Genomic DNA, 14,043 nt, shown 5'->3' on the forward strand with positions numbered 1-14,043 from the left:
AAAGAATAAATGAAACAAGATGGGATTGGGAGGGAGACAAACCATAAGTGACTCTTAATCTCACAAAACAAACTGAGGGTTGCTGGGGGGAGGGGGTTTGGGGGAAGGGGGTGGGATTATGGACATTGGGGAGGGTATGTGCTTTGGTGAGTGCTGTGAAGTGTGTAAACCTGGTGATTCACAGACCTGTACCCCTGGGGATAAAAATATATGTTTATAAAAAATAAAAAATTAAAAAAAAAAAACTAAACATGTTTTTCCATAATCTATTAAAGTTATGTTATCTACTCCTACCCTCTTCTAAATATTATACAAGTTGATTACCTGTGAATATCTCATCTTTCAAAATAATCTATAAATTCTTATTCTTCAGGGGTTGTGTTTGTGTGACTATATTTTAATCTCTGTATCCACCTGTGTCTTGCCTACAAAAGGTTTTCAGCAAATGCTTATGGCCCAAACAAGTAAATGAATGATCAATGCTATCAGTCCCTTTAAAAAAAAAAAAAAAAAAAAAAGATTTTATTTATTTATTTGACAGACAGAGATCACAAGTAGGCAGAGAGGCAGGCAGAGAGGAGGAGCCCGATGCAGGGCTCGATCCCAGGACTCTGAGATCATGACCTGAGCCGAAGGCAGCGGCTTAACCCACTGAGCTACCCAGGCGCCCCTATCAGTCCCTTTTTAATACCACAGGTAACTAAAACCTGGAGTTCCTATATATGGCATAGCCTCTCTCGTGTGGAGACTCTTTGGTAGCCACTTCCCACCCCCTTCCCTTAGAGAAGAGCCTAAGAGCCAAATCCAATCCTGTTTATTTTTATCGTACACACAGTTCTAACAAAACTCATGAGCCCACTCCCTAATCTAGAGTAAAGCAGAAAGAGCTAATTATATGGGGAATGGAAAGAAAGCTGTACAGCAAGACATGCTGAAAGCAAGAAAAAAAATAGCAGACAATGAAACAGAGAGAGGTCAGAAAATTTATGAAAATCAGATTACACAAATTTAAAAGTATACCAGTCTAGGGCCATTTAGTACATGGGTAAATGATCTCATCTCGATAAATTTTAAAGGAATTACAGTCCACTCCAATAAGCTGTCCTGAATCACCAAGATGAAGTAACACCACATATCTTAGAATAATCTTCTTCTGAAATTATTTTTAAAACAAAAATTTTGGAAAAAGTTATACCGAATCTTACCATTTAAAAAAAAAAAAAAAATCCATAGTCCCTACCATTCTGGGGGCGGGGGAGTGTGTGTGTGTGTGTGATTTTGTTTTGTTTTGTTTTGTTTTTCTCATGCTTTCATTAAGCAAATATATAGAGAGTGTCAGCTATGACTGGGGCACTGTCCTCATGTTTGTGAGCATGTGCACGTGCGTTGTTGTGTGTGTGGACAGTTCCTCCAAGGAAATCATCAAACTTGGGAGAGGTGGGACAATAAAAGTTACACCTTTTCAGTATGTCACAACAAAAAAACAAAGAAGGTCATTGTATGTCAGCACCATATTGGCTTCTTACAAAGAAGCAAGCAAATGCAATCAGCAAAAGAGGACTGAGTTCATTGTTAGTAGTTTCTTCCAGGGCAAAATAAACTGTCAACTAGAATGAAGCTTTTTGCCTTCCCCATACAACTTTTGCCTCATTTCTCTGCCAAACATCTCTTCACTGCAGGGAAGGTCCCCAGAGAGTCCGACGGTGCTGCAACCCTACACAGTCTGTTTTGGAGCAAAGCTGTGGCAAAACACCGGCAAGAAATACTGGATTTTATCATCACAGCCTCCCCGATACACCTATGGAGGCAACTCTTAACACTCTCATTCCCCCCCCCCCCCAGTTTAAAATTAAAATTTAAACTTTAAATAAGATTGTAACAGGATTGAGTGAGACAATAAAAACAAAGCATTCAGCACAGCTCTTGGCACACAAGAAGCACAGGCTCAATGTGAGTGACTACGAATTAGCAAAAGGTCCGAAACTTCCAGTACATTCTATAAATGAGTCTCATTAAGTGTTAACTAGGGTAAAATATGAGTCTTCTTCTGTTTCCTTTTTTGTCACCCAGAATGTTCTCAAACCATCACTGAAGTACAAAATAACTTTCCCACAAGCCAGGTCAGCCTGAGGAGGAGGGTGGGCAGGGTGAGAAATACTTGTCTGCAGGTATGTCAGATGTCAGAGATGGACAGGACAGTCCTGCAGCATTGTTGCTCCCACATCATTCCCTAGGACTGGTCCTTCTACCTGCAGGAGTTTTCTGCTGAGGTTAAGGGACTGTAATTTCCTGGAACAAAATTAGTATCACTGATTATATGATTGGGTCTTTGGCTCTGACTTTTTAAAGAAAGTTAATAAAATAAGCACAACTGAAAAACTGCCTGAGTATGTAAGTGTATGCATGTTTGGGGAGGTTACTTTAGTTCAAAAAATAATAAAAATAGCTCAAATGGACTGAGCACTAATTATGTTCCAGGCACTGTGCTAAGCACTTCATGCACATACTTAATCCTAACGACACTTTTATTCTTGTGCCAACAATGCAGATGAGGACACAAGTTTAAAGATGTTAAGTAAATTTGCCATATCCCAGAGACAGTGAGTAGCATGACCCTATACTGACCGTCTCAGTCTAAAAGCCATGTTTTATCACTATATGCTAATGAAATAATATAACGTGAAAGAATAGGTCACGTATGCATTCACTGATTCAAAACATTTATTGAACTACTCCTTCAAATGAATCACCATGAAGTGGGACAAATAAAGACGAAAAAAAATATTCAGGGTCACTTACAATCAGAGGGCAGAATGGTTACATTTGTGTAACCAAATGGTTACACTTGCCCCGAGTTCAAATACTGGCTCTACCGCTAACTAATCTCCGTGACTTCGAGCCTCGGTTTTCCGTTCTACAAACAGAAATAATAGAGGACTGTTATTCTTTGGTTTCGACAAGCTAATATTTGTAAAGCACTTGAAAGATGCCTGGCATATGTGAGACTACAGACCCATATCAGTAAAGACTTCACAGAGGAGTTCCACTTCTTTAAGAGTTAGGCACCATTTACATTTGGAGAGCCAGAGAGAAGAAATTGATCTTACGTGGAATTAAATTTGCCTTTCATATGCTTACTCCTTGATACATCGGATTTCAGAAACTGCTACTAAGAATCTTATAAGGAAAAGATAAGGAAATAGCTCTTATAAGGAAATAGCTCTGGGTCCAGTGTTTTGGGGGGTCTGATTACATAAAACACCTACACAAGAACTGTAAAATTTCCAGCTGAATTGAATTGAGCAACAGTGCATACATTTTCACCCATTACTTGGTACATGTGGAAATAAGAATGATATCATTTGAGAAAAAGCAAAGGAATCTGGTTTTGCCTCTTGTACCTATTTGTGTGTGTGTGTGTTTGTTTTGAGACATTCTAATGGGGAAGTCTATAAATGACTCAACTTTCTTTCTCCTCTGTTCATAGGACCTTATATGAGATCAAAGCAGTTTAACTCATCTTATACATAAATTCTTCCATTTTCCTTCACTCTCTGGCTCCAAATACAGCACACCTGGTCACCACCCTCCTTCAATCCTTTTGGTGACCTCCCAGCTTATCTTGGGACTTTATTCCCAGTCCTTCTCCCCCGTTCACCCGGCCCCTGCCACCTCAACCACGATCTCAGACCCACTTGGCTCTTTCACAGGCTTTTCCCTTAATTTAAATGCCACTTTCTCAAGGCAATATGCATACATATGTGTATTAGTGTATACACGTGTGTATATGTATGTGTATGAAACAAGTTGTTTTTTTTTTTAATTTCAGTATTACATATGTAATTTATTTTCTTGTCCAGTTCCAACTCTTTCTTTCTACCCCTTGAGGACAAATAATTTTATATATATATATATATATATATATATATATATATATATATAATATATATATCCCTGTCTATGCATGTATTTACTCATCATTTCCTCATGACTAAGCAGCTGCTATGCGTGAGGCCCTGTTCATGGGATAGAGCAAGGAGTGGGGTCTCTGGCCTTGTGGGTGTTACGGTCTAGTAGGGGGTGAATTAGACAATAAACAATGGACAGACTAAATATGTGGAAGCTGGTAAAGGTGACAACCGCTATGGAAAACGGAAAAGCAGAGTGGGTCAGTGAGATGAACACTGGCATGGGTGGAGATGGGAAGCAGGAAGGAGGTAAGTTTATTCAAAGCAACCAAATAGGCTTTGCTGAGAAGACATTGCAGCAAAAGTTTCAGGAGATGAAGGAGTTAGCTTGGTGGTTATCTGAGAGAGTGGGGTAGACAGGAAACAATGTAAATCATACATGGCCTTACGAGGTATTTTAAAGACCACCTTACACACTGAACGAGATAATGTGTGGTTTCTTGTGCCAGTCACCATTCTGAGAATTTCATTTGTATTAACTTAGTCATCACTAACAATCCAAAGAGTTACATATTGTGTTTATCTCATCTCACACAAAGAAATTAAGTCACTTGTCCAGAATTATACAAATGGAGCCAGAATATGAAGCTATGTAGCAAGACTCCAGACTCCTACAATATGCTCCCTCTTGATGTAGAAAATTCTGATCTAGTGATACTGAGACTTCAGTGCAGTGGCCCTACTCCTTAATGAGTTGTCCAGATGATTCAGATGGAGATGGTCCATGCACCACAATTTCTCACCAGTCTAATTCCTCCTCCACATGAAAATTTTGCAGATATTTTAAGGTAAACATCACTCTCACTTCCTATCCTTACCATCCCCATTGTTCATCAAATTGGGGAAATTTTCCTTAGACCAGTGGAAACATCTACTCAATACACACCCCCTCTTCATCTATCTGTGTCATAGGGCTGAGGCTTTGGGGTATATAACAGTGCTGAGTGAGGAGAGGAATGGATGTTTATGGAGGGCGCTTTGGGTGCCTGGTATTAAGTGCTAGGGATTTTAAACATTTCATCTGATTTTAACCTTGGTAATATATATCTAGGAGAGAGCTAGAGTATGCTAATTGTCATTTCTCAGATGAGGAAACTAAGTATGCACAAGCTAAGCAAGCAATATCTAGGATTCAATGACTCTAAACCAGCCAACTTTCCACCACCAACTCTAACCATTCAGTCTCCAACCCCTGCCATTGTTTCATTCTTTAATTGGAAACCGAAGTCTAATCTTCCAGAAAAGTGCTATTTAGTGTGTATTTCCAGTCTCCAGCATCCATCATTTCTGTAAGCTGAAAGAACTCCTATATTTATTCAATGAGAGCCAAGCTTCTTCCATGGGCACTAAATTAGCTCAAAAGAAGAAAGCAGAAAATATGCACTCATAATGCTAAAATTCAAATGAAAGCCAAATATTTTATCTCTTTACTTCTTTGTGGAAGATTATGGTGATTAATGGTGATACAGAGCTTGCTTTATATGAAAAGCCTCTCTTTTTTCATTTCCCATACAATAAATGTCAGTGTGCGTAAACCAGCCAGCTATTCTCTCTTCCCAGCCCCCAACCTGGATCCTGAGGAGGAAAATAGTTAACAGGTCATAGGAATGTGGTAGAATCACATCCTGAAGGACACGGAAGGTGTCTTTATGCATCTAACTCCCAATGTGGCGCTAAGTTGTGGGTCTCACTGAGGACAATTAGGCTGCTGGGTATCTGGGACTCGGGACCCCCACCACATCATGGTGTGTGGATTCCTCTGTGGAAAGAACACGGCGGTTCTTCTCTTAGCTTTTCATGGTATCTCCCAAGTCATCATTCCACAGACACAGATTCATAGAATATCATACTTAGAAGGCACCTTGTCTAAATTTCTCATTTTAGAAGTGAGAAAAAGGACTCTGAGAAGGAAAAGCAATTAACCAGCAGTGGGGCTGTTGGACTGAATCATTAAGTGGGGGGGGGGAAACATAACTTGGAGTTAGACAGCTGGGGTCCAAGCCCCAGATCCACTACGTGCTAACTGTGTGGCCTTAGCAATATTTAACCTCTCAGACTCAGGATATACATGTTGTTGGCAACGCATGCCTTAATTACCTCAGATTATTGTAAAAAAAAAAAAAATGTATGTGCCTGTGTATGTAATAAAAGTCATTTTGGGTGGTTAATGTTCTACATAACTAAAACTGTTATTATTTGAACCTAAGTCTTACACTTTCTGTTCCCATATCAATCTGGCCATGCAACTGAGTATCACGGCAGCTGTTAATCATAATAAAGGTTAAAATTCCAATGCATCAGGCCCTTAACAAATGTTATGGCATATGATTGGCACCTATCAAAGCCTGATGAAATGGGTTTCATTATCCCGTTTTATAGATGATGAAAGTAAAACGGAGGGCACCTGGGTGGCTCAGTCTGTTAAGCACCTGCGTTGGGCTGAGCTCATGATCCCAGGGTCCTGGGATCAACGCCCATGTGTCTGACTCCCTGCTCAGCAGGGAGCCTGCTTCCCCCTCTCCCCACTATGACGCTCTCTCTCTCTCTCTCACCCTCTCTCTCTCTCTCTCTCAAATAAATAAATTCTTTAAAAAAAGAAAAGAAGAGAAAAGAAAGCAAAGACAGACCAAATAACTTGAGCAAAGTTACCATAGCATCTAACCATAACTGGCTTAAGGAACTGTGTTACCTATGAAAAGAACACTTTCAGATATTAGAGTTTATAAAATGACTAGTTCTCTTTTCTGTTGCCTTTAGCATTGATTGGGAAACAAGGAAGCCAGTGTAATCATAAGGACTTATGTGCCAGACAGGTAGAAACCACAGCCTTCTCCTGGATGGAAGCTAGATATAAAAGGTCACCTGTCTTTATTCCAATTATATCAAATAATAGCCAGATGGATGCTCATTCTTCACTGTTTTTAGAAATCTTAAGATCGAAGTTCATTGCAGCTGCCCACCTCCCTGGAAACTTCCTACTTTCTTTCAGGTAATTAATTTATGACACTTGACACTGGCCTTGCTGTCAATACATGCAAGCAAGCTCTTCCTTCCCTACGTTTGCTGCAAAATGCCCTTTTTTCTTAGGATAAAAATGTCTTTTTTTCCATCATTGAGCTAGGGATGTCCAACTTTCTTAGAGACTGTGACTCCTTAGCGTTTTTTCTGGTTTTGTAACCATAACATTAAAGGAAATGAAAGCTACCTTCCAAGTTTATATAGACAGCCTTTGAGATAATTAGTAATAGAGTGAAGTGTAAGAAAACGAGAATGTCAACCCTGGACCCACCCGACACAGTATGAAGCCATCATTCCCTTCACTCCACTTTTTACATACAAGGCACTGTGCTATGTTCTTCCGCTGCTTAGGCACTAATCAGGGACTTGGACAAGAAACAATGGGGACAAATTCCTGGCCCAGAGTAAAAACAAACAAATAAGGTTTGAAATTCACAGTAGAGATAGAAAGAAGACGGTAGGAGCATTCCATGTGGTCCCACAGACTGGGAAGAATGAGGCAAGGATTCTAGCAGCAGCAGAAGGTAGAGGAGGAAAGGACACGTCTACTGCGATGGGAAGGTATGTGGACACAGGGAGCGGGCACTCCTGAATCTAACTCTCCAAGTCCTCCGATTTGATGGTGTGGTGTCTAGCAAACACCGTAAGGTAGCCCGGATGCCTTTGCGCTCTGAAACACACCAGTTCTAGTTCTTACTAATTGACTAACCTTGAGCAAGTCCGTAAGTCTCCCTGAGCCTTCGTTCTTTCATCGGTAAAAGGCAGATAATAATATATATCTGAGAGTTATTTTTATGCTTACGTGAAATGACAGAAGTGTGCGCACCAATGAATGCTGATTTCCTTTGCCCTCCTCTGTTTGACCGGAAAATAGATCTCTTGGCATAAAACACAAGGGTATTTTCTCTTTATCCCCCTTTCCCCTTCTAGCTTCGACTTTTACAATGAGATATGGAGACAGAATTTTGGAGTGGAAGGGAATCTTAAGGAAAAATAACAATGTATTGGGGCAGAAGAACCTCCCATTTGAAGCCCAGAGCTAGAGACTTCTCAGTTCCAGGCAAGGTAATCCCAGACTCAGAATGGCAGGATGGGGATGGATGGGTCATCGGTCCCCGTCCAGGCTCTCATTTCTAGTCCAGAGGCCACACAGTCTCAGACTTTTCAACCTACTAAACATCTCTGAGCCTCAGTTGCCTCCAAAAATACACAGGGTCACTGCAAGGATTAAATGAGGTGATACTTATAAAACAGTACAATCCACAATGGAGTTCAGTAGCAAATAACTATTACGTTTTGATTTTCACAATTTAACAGACTAATAAATTGAAAGAACTAATGTCAGAATTCACATTTATTAAATGCCTCCTGTGAATAAGGTGCTGGGATAGGGACTCCAGCTTCTGGGCAGGCATCAATGTTCTTGTTTCCTGGCTGAGGAGACAGAGGCTCACCACAGTACCCTAACTTGCCTCAGGTCCCTGTCAGATTCTACAACTCGACACTGCCCCAGGTGCCAGAGCTGGGCAGAATCAAGTCAGGCTACCAGGAGGTCTCCCCATCAGTGCCACAATCCCCTTGGTACATTCTCAATTTCTAAAAGAGAAAACAAGCAAACAAACAAACCTGAGCCAATGAGTAGCTAAACCGAATTAATCCCACAAAAGATCGGATGCCAAATGTTCTGTAACTTTTCCATTCTTTGGGGTTTTTATTTCACCCACAGAGCAATTTCCAAAATTTGCAAAGAGCACAGTAGGTGGCTCTCTTTAATATTTCACGGGCACGGCAACAGTGACTCACCAGATCCTACATCTGTGTCACCAGCAGAAGCCCTGACAAAGTTGAGCAACAAATGAAACTGTGTGTATACTGGAGATAACCTTTATTTTTTTATTATTATTATTATTTTCTCTTCTGCCTCCTCCTCCGATTTCGTCCAGCCACATTCTGCTTTTCTAACAGTGCCAGGTAAGATGACGCTAACTGGATACCTTTTGGCAAACATATGCTTCCAAATGCCAAAAGCAAGGAGCAAAAACGTTTCTCCCAGAACTGCATTTGCAAGCTTGTCTGCTTGCTGCAAAGCAGAGAAACCTGATGGCCTATGGGGAGTCTCAGCGGATAAATGGCCCCATTGCCTGGGCCAGAAACAGATCTGTTCATTTTCCTACATAAGCCTGCAGCCATCAGTTTCCACAGGGAGGACTGAGGCTCCAGACCAATGATCAGCACTGTCAACAAGCAGCGAGTGGTCTTTTTTGCAAATGCTGCCTCTGCCTACTGCTCTCCATTCCATCCTGTAGCTCCAGCATTAGCGAGAGAAGTGAAGAACACAATGGTCACTCATGACATTTGTTGTACAACCTTCTTACTGCCCTATGAATTAGCACAAGGATGACAGATAGAAGAAAACACTCAGAACAGGAAGAAATACGTAATATAATTCTGAACTTCATGTCTTCACAGTCCCCTTCCTCTTAGGAATGGAAGGTGCATTATTTAAAGGCAGGAGAGTCGGAATGTTGCCTTAGAGATCCAGGGCTTTTGAACTTGCTCTCCTAGGAGCTTGACACACACACCCCCCCCAACCTCTACAGAGCACGCTTATGGGCTGTTCCTTCGGCAAGGAAATTTCCTCTTTGGGACAGAAAGGATCCCCTACACCAGCCCAATAAGGTCACCTTAACTGAGTAAATTGTTAAAGAACTCATTGGAGCAGTGACGGGGTAGGGTGTGACAGGGAAAAACCCTTAACTGGAAATTACAAGGTGTAAGCTCTACTCCCAGGCCGAAACATAATAACCATGTGACTCTTAGCAACCTCTCCTTTCTCTGAATCTCACTCTTTTGAGACCAGCTAAGAAGAGATACCGCTTAATGAGCAACTACTCACTACACAGATTTTACATTATTCCACTTAATTTTATCCTCACACGAATTCTCAGGGTAAGCATTTTCCTTTCCATTTTAGGACTGAGTAAAACAAAAGCCCTAAATGGTGAAAAAAACTGCTCAGTATGACTTAGCTGCAGAGGAATTAGGGCTGAAATTTGAATTTGACCACAAAACCTAAGCTCCTTCCACCATTAATATGCCCCCGGTGTCCTTCCCTCAGGGCTATTGCAAGTAGCAAGAAAGAGATATATATGGGATATGTTTTGGAAATTTTAAAGTTCTATCTATCTATATGTATGAATTTTGTAACAAATAATCCGGATAAGGAGGAAAGGTATAACTGGGTATCCTTTCTTTAAAGAGCCAGAACCAAAAAAATTACCTTCCCATCTCCCTTCCATCCCCTTGTTCTGACCTTATTTTTTAACATTTTCCTTTTGCCCACAAGCCCCCTAGTTCTCAGGCACAGGGTCAGATGTATCCTGGCCCGCTGATCACACACAATGCATGCACACAGAACAGGCTGATGGAAGCAAGAGATCCCATCCCCTGCAAACGCTTGGTGCAGGAGGTACCTACAGGGGCACGGCCAAGTTCTTCTCTTCCCTCAAGATGTATCACACCCCCTCCTATGCACTCATCAATACCCCACGCAAATGGAAGGAACTGGGAAGCAGGCAGCCAACTATAAATGCTGAACACTCAATTCGGGGACTTAACGGCATAGCCAGGAGACACTAGTAAATAACTGTATAAAGTCAATCAGAATAAAATCCATTTTCATGAGCCTCGTGGGGATATGTGAGGGGACTTATTCATTTTAAAATAACAATAATTAAGGATGACTAGAGTAAGTATGTGTAGTATTTATGTTTAAATAAGGTATGTCTGTGTCCAGAGGGACTGAATTTAGCAACATCATGGCATAATCCCAAAGAAATACGTGAGAATTGTGTTGCTGTTTTCCTCTATTAAAGAAAACATAAAGTTGCTTGTCTGACCTAAGACAGCAGGAAAACAAGGATTAGCACAGTCTGTAACATAAAAGGAACTTCCAACTTCTCTTGTCTTCCTACTTCTCATCAAATTCAAGACCGTCTTTGCAAATAAAGGGTGCCTCAGACCAGGGCTTCACAGACAGAGGCTTGGCCTAAAAACGAGGGGGCTCGGCATCACTGAGAAACATTAATTTGATATTTCCAGCTCAAGCATCCACGATCAAAGTCACATGGAGACAGCACTCAGAAAACACTTTCTATAAAAGCTGTTCAAACTCCAATTAAGAAAATGCTACAGCATTCCAGATTAAAAAAAAAAAAAAAAAAGTCACTTTAAGGTAGTATGAAATCACCGTTCTGAAAATCCACTGTCTCCAGGGTTAGTGTGTAACAATATTTACAATAGTGTCCACCAATCTCAAATTAACCAGATGTCAAGTCAGGCACTGCGCTAGACACACCATTTGAATTATCCCATTTCATCCTTCCAACTACCCTCAGGGCTCATTGTGATCTTTATCATCTCCCAGTGGCGGCCAGGGGCAAAAACTGAGTACCGAGAAGATTAGATAACTTGCCCCACCAAGTTCACACAGCTTAATAGTTGGCAGAGCTGGAATCAAAACCAGGTCTAAATACTCCTCCTCAGCTGGCAGCTAACCCAAGATCTGTGGAAAGGAGCAGCAGAAGCCCTCCCAGCGGCGGTGCATCTCAATTTCACGGCCGGAGGTGGAGGGAAGACTGACTGGGTACTGGTTCTTAAAGAAAACGGCAGAAGTTTGCTTTTCTGCTTGTGATTTTTCCCTTCAACTCAGCTTCCTTGTTGCCTCCCGGCACTCAGAAGTGACGGGGGCCATGGCTCCATGAAGCTAGCCATTCCTAACCGAGGGGCATCCTATCCCCTACGGGACCACCAGCTTCCTCCCCGCGCTGGGAGACAGCTGTGAGTACCAGCCCCAGTCATCCGCGCCCCGACGTCCCTCCCCTCGCCACCGCCTCCCCCAGGAGCCAGCCAGACACCCTCGGCAGGGGTATCTTTCTGAGAAAGCAGGTCAGGGGAGGACGGAGCGAGGCTGCAAGCAGCCTTTCCCCGGGCTGTCACAGCTCCTGGCACGAGACACGCTGGGACACACTGCCCTCTTCTATCCTCACCGCTCGCAGCAACGCTCTAGCGATACCCAGGCGGGGGTACGCCAGGGTAGATCCCTCAGAGGGCTGGAACTGGGGTGCAGCAACGCGCAGCCGTCCCCAAACTGCGGTACCTCAATCTGCACAAAGCAAAGATGGGGTTCTGGACAGTTGGGTTCGAGTCCCGACCACAGCACTAACTAGCTGTGTGATCTATCCCAGCTGCTGCCTCGCTCTGTGCCTCAGTTTGCCCTTCTGGAAAATAGGAGGGTTGAACGAGACGATTTTCAGGAGTCCTTCCACCCTGAGATTCTGTGGGTAGGTGATTCCTCCGAGCCCTCACGACAGCGAGAGACTCACCTTTCTCGGGAAGCAGAGCGGGCGCAGAGAACCAGTGGGATGAGAGGCAGGGTCGCCCGACACTGCTTCTTTCGGTGAGTCTGGCCAAAGCGGAGCCCGGGGACCCTGATCCGGCTAGTCTTCCCCCAATGAGCCTCTTACTTTCCGCCGCACTTTCTTTTTCCCCCTTTGGGGCTCCTCCCCCTGCGCGGCGCGATTGGTCGCCGCCGCGCTGCCGGGCTCCACCCGCCGCCCCGGCTCGCCAGCCCCCGGCACTCCGAGCTTCGCGGAGCCCCGGCCGCGGGGCGGCACCGAGGGCAGCCCCGCCCGCGGCGAGGAGGAGCCGCGCTGGGCCTGCCTGCGAACCGACGCGAGGCTGCGCCTGCCCCCGTCTGCGCCCCGCCGCCGCCGGGGCTGGCTTGAGCGCGCCCGCAGAGGAGAGGGTGGGTCCCGGTGATTGGCCCGCTGCCAGGCGCACTGGGAAGATACGCCCCCACTATACACAGATTTGCACACATGCGTTCATTGCAGGGTCCTGGTCTTCCAGGCGAGATCGATGCCACCCTGCCTTTTCTCCCCGGCTCTGTGTACTTAGCTGTCCTGCTGCACCAAAGCCATGAATCAGTTCAGACTACAGGATGTGAGCGCGCCCACCATGTGCCAAGCACAGAGTGCGACAGGAAGAAACAGACTCAATTTTGGTGTTCCGGAGCTCTTGCTTCGCCACAAGTGACAGTCGTGGGACAAACAAATGGTCATGACAGCAGGACTGAATCTATATTTTCCACGGGCGGATACCCAGTGCCTAGCACAGTGCCTGGCACAAAATAGGCCCCCAGTACATGCGTATTGAATGAATGAATGAATGAATCGTTATAGAAGGAACTAATCTCAAAAAATGTTTCTTTCCTTTCATTCATTCCCGTTTCTCCAGATTTCTGCCAGAGACCTCAAGTGCTCTCTCCTATTCTAGATGGTAGTCTGCATAATCATCCTAACAGGGTTTATAATGACCTTCATTGTTCTTTGTTCAAGAATCTTCTGTTGGTAGTCCCTCGTGATTTGTTCCTGACTGGCAGTGCCCTGTCGTCACCTGTCCCCATTTTTGACCCCTCCTCACAAAGGCTGTCTACCACATAGACTTGTCTCTTCACACATGCCTTGCCCACCACCACCTCCTCGATTTTTTCCTTCCACCTTCAGAGTTACCTAATTGAATATTATTAAATTATCCAAGAAATCGAGATCCAGAGAAAGCAATTAAGCAAAGGGAAAAAAAGGATATGAAAAAAGAAAGGGGGCTGAACGAACTAGCAGTCGGAACTAGCAGGTGGCAGTCTCTATAACATTGGCCAGCAGTGTGAAATTCAGACAGTGCCCCTGCCTTCAAGGAGCTTAAATCCCCAAGGCAAAATAATAGGATAAACAAAGCTGTGGAAATGTTCCTGTTCCTGCATTTACTGATATCACTTAGGGAAATTAATCCGAAGAAATGATTATTTGTCTCTGGATACCTGACACGTAGTACATGCTCACAATATGGTTACTGAGCCCAAAAGCAAATAATCCAAAAGATTATTTTAAAATTACCTGTGCAAAGCACAAATAAAATTGTTCCTTGGTTTATTATTCATTTGTTGAACATATTCAGGGCATGGATGCTTGTTCTTATATAATACACTTATCAAACACTT

At 43.4% G+C, this 14,043-nt stretch overlaps 1 protein-coding gene across 4 annotated transcripts in view; it reads right to left on the bottom strand.

Annotated features, from left to right (window-relative positions):
- Positions 1-12,588, bottom strand: part of IL1RAP (interleukin 1 receptor accessory protein) — a 129,479-nt gene extending 116,891 nt beyond the window's left edge. The window contains exon 1 of one of the 4 annotated variants that reach the window (XM_059391281.1): positions 12,371-12,588. The gene's annotated coding sequence lies outside the window, so the exon portion shown is untranslated. The remainder of the gene's footprint in view (positions 1-12,370) is intronic. The other 3 variants (XM_059391282.1, XM_059391283.1, XM_059391284.1) reach the window with 3 other exon arrangements.
- Between the last annotated feature and the right edge of the window lie 1,455 nt (positions 12,589-14,043).

The sequence above is a fragment of the Mustela nigripes genome, chromosome 2 (assembly GCF_022355385.1).
Source record: "Mustela nigripes isolate SB6536 chromosome 2, MUSNIG.SB6536, whole genome shotgun sequence".
NCBI classification, from domain to species: domain Eukaryota; kingdom Metazoa; phylum Chordata; class Mammalia; order Carnivora; family Mustelidae; genus Mustela; species Mustela nigripes.